Source organism: Rutidosis leptorrhynchoides, chromosome 11, assembly GCF_046630445.1.
Source record: "Rutidosis leptorrhynchoides isolate AG116_Rl617_1_P2 chromosome 11, CSIRO_AGI_Rlap_v1, whole genome shotgun sequence".
NCBI lineage: Eukaryota > Viridiplantae > Streptophyta > Magnoliopsida > Asterales > Asteraceae > Rutidosis > Rutidosis leptorrhynchoides.
The window spans coordinates 153,933,260-153,938,333 of record NC_092343.1 but is presented as its reverse complement, the minus strand read 5'-3'; the positions used below and the strand labels follow the sequence as shown (position 1 = coordinate 153,938,333).

Genomic DNA, 5,074 nt, shown 5'->3' with positions numbered 1-5,074 from the left:
TTAAGTTAGTAGTCTTATTTTTACATATGTATTTCATTGTTAATACACTTAATAATATATTTACTTATCATTTAACATAATTAACCAAGTGTATCAATATCTTAATATGATTCATATGTACCTAGTAAGACGTTGTTATAACGATAATCGTTATATATATCGTTTTCGAGTTTCTTAAATTAATAGTCTAATTTTTTATGTATATAACTCATTATTAAAATACCTAATGAGATACATACTTATAATAAAATCATGTTAACTATATATATAACTATATATATGTCATCGTATAGTTTTTACAAGTTTTAACGTTCGTGAATCACCGGTCAACTTGGGTGGTCAATTGTCTATATGAAACCTATTTCAATTAATCAAGTCTTAACAAGTTTGATTGCTTAATATGTTGGAAACACTTAATCATGTAAATAACAATTTCATTTAATATATATATATAAACATGGAAAAGTTCGGGTCACTACACATTTCTTCGGATTTGATCCTACGGTTTTTTCTAGAATACATTTTAAAGCTCGGTTGGTATTTTCAACTTGTCCACTTATTTGTGAATGATATGCAGTGGAGATTTTATGAGTTACTCCATATCTTTTAAGAACTTTCTCAAGTTGATTATTACAGAAATGAGTTCCCCGATCATTTATTAAAGCTTTCGGTGTTCCAAACCTTGCAAAAAGACGTTTTAAAAAGTTGACTACAACTCGTGCATCGTTAGTTGGGAGAGCTTGTGCTTCCGCCCATTTAGATACATAATCAATGGCTACGAGAATATAGAGATTATTATGAGATTTTGGAAATGGACCCATAAAGTCAATACCCCAAATGTCAAATACTTCACATACTTGAATGACATTTTGTGGCATTTCATCACTTTGACTTATTTTTCCGGCCCTTTGACAAGCATCACAGGATTTGCAAAGAAGGTGTGCGTCTTTGTAAATTGTAGGCCAATAGAATCCAGCATCATAAACTTTTCTTGCTGTTAGTTGAGGCCCATAATGCCCTCATGTTGGTCCTGTGTGACAATGGTTTAAAATTTTACTAGCTTCATCTCCGAATACACATCGGCGTATTATTCTATCTGGACAACTTTTAAACAGATGTGGATCTTCCCAGAAATAGTGTTTTATATCACTAAAGAATTTCTTTCATTTTTGGTACGACAATCCTTTTTCAAGGAATCCACATACTAAGTAGTTTGCATAGTCTGCAAACCATGGATTTTCATTATAATCTATCTTCAATAGATATTCACCAGGAAAGTTGTCTTGTATGGCCGATTCATTTAGAACTTCTAAGTCGGGATTTTCAAGACGAGAAAGATGATCAGCGGCGAGATTTTCTGCTCCTCTTTTATCTCGGATTTCAATATCGAACTCTTGTAAGAGTAAGATCCAACGGATTAATCTTGGTTTGGCATCTTGTTTCGAAAATAGGTATCTGAGAGCATAATGGTCGGTATAGACCACCGTTTTTGCTAGAACGAGATATGATCGAAATTTGTCAAAAGCAAAGACAATAGCAAGGAGTTCTTTTTCAGTAGTTGTGTAATTCGTTTATGCTCCTTGTAATGTCTTACTAGCATAATATATAGGTTGAAATCGTTTTTCAATCCTTTGTCCTAAAACGGCTCCCATTGCAAAATCACTTGCATTGCACATTAATTCAAACGGTAGATTCCAATTTGGTGTTATCAGGATCGGCGCATTAGTGAGTTTCTCTTTAAGAATATTAAAAGATTTGATACATTCATCTGAAAAGATGAATGGAGCATCCTTTTCTAGGAGTTTATTCATAGGAGTGGCAATTTTAGAAAAATCTTTTATGAAACGTCGGTAAAAACCGGCATGCCCTAGAAAACTCGTAACTCCTCTAACATTGGTGGGATGTGGAAGTTTATCAATTACATCTACTTTAGCTCTATCCACTTCAATTCCTTCCTTTGAAATTTTATGACCAAGAACGATGCCTTCTTTAACCATGAAATGGCATTTCTCCCAATTAAGTACTAGATTTGATTGTTCGCATCTAATAAGCATTCGTTCAAGATTAGCTAGACATGATTCAAATGTATCACCGAAGACTGAAAAGTCATCCATGAAAACTTCCATGCATTCTTCTATCATGTCGTGAAAAATCGCCATCATACACCTTTGAAAGGTTGCAGGGGCGTTACAAAGTCCAAATGGCATGCGTTTGTAAGCAAAAGTACCATAAGGGCACGTGAACGTGGTTTTCTCTTGGTCTTCGGGTGCTATTGGAATTTGAAAATATCCGGAAAAACCATCAAGAAAACAATAGTAACTATTTCCGGCTAATATTTCCAACATTTGATCAATAAAAGGTAAGGAAAAGTGATCTTTTCTGGTGGCGTCATTTAATTTTCTATAATCAATACATACACGCCATCCTGTTACAGTCCTAGTAGGAATAAGCTCATTTTTCTCATTTGTAATGACAGTCATGCCACCCTTCTTAGGCACGCATTGAACTGGGCTTACCCATGGACTATCAGAAATTGGATAAATTAAACCTGCATCTAGCAGTTTAATAATTTCTTTTTTAACTACATCTTGCATATTAGGATTTAGTCTTCGTTGGCGTTGCACATACGTTTTATGACCTTCTTCCATAAGGATTTTATGTGTGCAATACGAAGGACTTATTCCTTTAATATCATGAATCTTCCATGCAATGGCTGGTTTATGAGCTTTCAACACAGAAATGAGTTGTGATTTTTCATTTTCAGTAAGAGAAGATGATATTATTACAGGTAATTCAGATTCACCATGTAAATAAGCGTATTCCAAATGGTTTGGAAGTGGCTTTAACTCTAATGTTGGAGGTTCTTCTATCGATGATTTATATCGATATCTGTCTTCTTCTTTTAGCATTTGAATTTCTTCTGTTGTTGGTTCATATCCATTAGCTATTAGTGTAGCTAACATTTCAACTTCATCAATTGGTTGAGTTCCTTCTCCTAAAGAACATTCTCCTGTTCCTTGTAATTCTGGAAATTCTTCTAATAATTCTGCATGTGAATCTATAGTTTGAATATAATAACATGTATCATCTGCAGATTACGGTTATTGCATTGCTCTATCAACTGAAAAGGTAACACTCTCGCCCTCTATACTTAGGGTTAATTTTTTACCAAACACGTCTATCATTGCTTTAGCCGTGTTTAAGAATGGTCTTCCTAATATGAGAGGAACTTGAGAATCTTCTTCCATGTCCAGAACAACAAAATCTACTGGAAATACTAAAGTACCAACTTTAACTAGCATGTTCTCCATTATCCCTCTAGGATATTTTATTGATCGATCGGCTAGTTGTATACTTATTCTTGTTGGTTTCAATTCTCCAAGGTCTAGTTTAGCGTATAGTGAATACGGTATTAAATTTATACTAGCACCTAAGTCTGCTAATGCTTCTATTGAACTAAGACTACCCAGAAAACATGGAATTGTGAAACTTCCTGGATCAGATAATTTTTCTGGTATCTTATTCAACAGTACTGCTGAACAATTAGCATTCATAGTAACAGCCGAGAATTCTTCCATTTTCTTTCTATTTGTGATTAGATCTTTCAGAAATTTAGCATATCTAGGCATTCCTGAAATTACATCAATGAAAGGAAGATTTACATTTATTTGTTTAAACATATCCAAGAATTTGGATTGCTCGGCTTCAAGTTTCTTTTTTTTTCATTTTACTCGGGTAAGGAAGTGGTGGTTGGTATGGTTTAACATAAGCTTTAGCCTTAACTGTGTTATCTTCATTAACCTTTTCAACTACCGGTTCTTTTTCCTTATCTTGTTCAGGTTGTGGTTCTTGTGGAGTAGGAATAGCTTCATCAAAAGTTACAGGTATTTCAGGTGGTTTAAGTGTTGTACCACTTCTTGTGGTAATGGCTTTAGCTGTTTCATTCCGGGGGTTTGCATTTGTATCACTAGGTAGACTTCCCGGTTTTCTTTCACCTATTAACCTTGCTAGGTTATTTACTTCTTGTTCTAAGTTTTGAATAGAAGCTTGTTGATTTCTAAATGCTTGAGCATTTTTTTCATTAGTTTGTTTCTGAGATGTGAAAAACTGCGTTTGAGTTTCAACTAGCTTTGTCATCATATCTTCTAAATTCGGCTTTTTATCATCGGGTTGTGGTGGTTTGTTTTGAAAATTAGGTCTTTGCTGGTTGTAAGTATTATTGGATACTTGTTGATTTCTAGGACCTTGTTGGTTGTTGTATGAAATATTTCGATTATAATTCTGGTTTTGATTGTAGATCGGTCTTGGCGGTTGATAATTATTCTGATAATTATTTTCAGGCCTTTGGTTTATGTATGAAATATTCTCTCTTTGTTCCATTGTTAATTCAATACTGAGACAATCTTTTGTCAAATGTGGCCCTCCACACTGCTCACAACTAATTCGTATTGAGTGGATATCTTTAGTCATCTTTTCCATTCGTCTCTCGACAGCATCTATCTTTGCAGAAATGGAATCTAAGTCATGGCTAGAATTGGCTCTAGCTGCTTTAGATGATCTAACGATATCTTTTTCTTGATGCCACTCATGTGAGTGTGAAGCAGTGTTATCAATAATTTTGTAAGCATCAGTTCTGGTTTTCTTCATAATAGAATCACCAGCTGCTATATCGATGTCTTTCCTTGTAGTGATGTCGCATCCTTGGTAGAATATTTGTACTATTTGACAGGTGTCTAAACCATGTTGCGGACATCCTCTTAATAACTTTCCAAATCTTGTCCATGCCTCATATAGAGTTTCATTTGGTTTCTGTGTAAACGTAACAATTTCTCCTTGAAGTCTTACGGCTTTAGATGCCGGAAAGAATTGTTTAAGAAATTTTTCAACTAAAATGTCCCATGTATCAATCGCCCCTGCAGGTAACGATTCCAACCAATCTTTGGCTTCTCCCTTTAAAGTCCAGGGAAATAACATGAGATATATCTGTTCATCCTCAACTTCTCTTATTTTAAATAGTGTGCAGATCCTATTAAAGGTACGAAGATGTTCGTTTGGATCTTCCTTCGGCGCACCA

The 5,074-nt window shown here is 34.5% G+C and overlaps 1 non-coding gene across 1 annotated transcript; it reads left to right on the top strand.

Annotated features, from left to right (window-relative positions):
* Positions 1-4,735: 4,735 nt before the first annotated feature.
* On the top strand, positions 4,736-4,842 carry LOC139879112 (small nucleolar RNA R71). The gene has a single exon (XR_011769966.1). It is a non-coding gene; the product is annotated as a small nucleolar RNA R71 (small nucleolar RNA).
* The last annotated feature ends 232 nt before the right edge of the window (positions 4,843-5,074 follow it).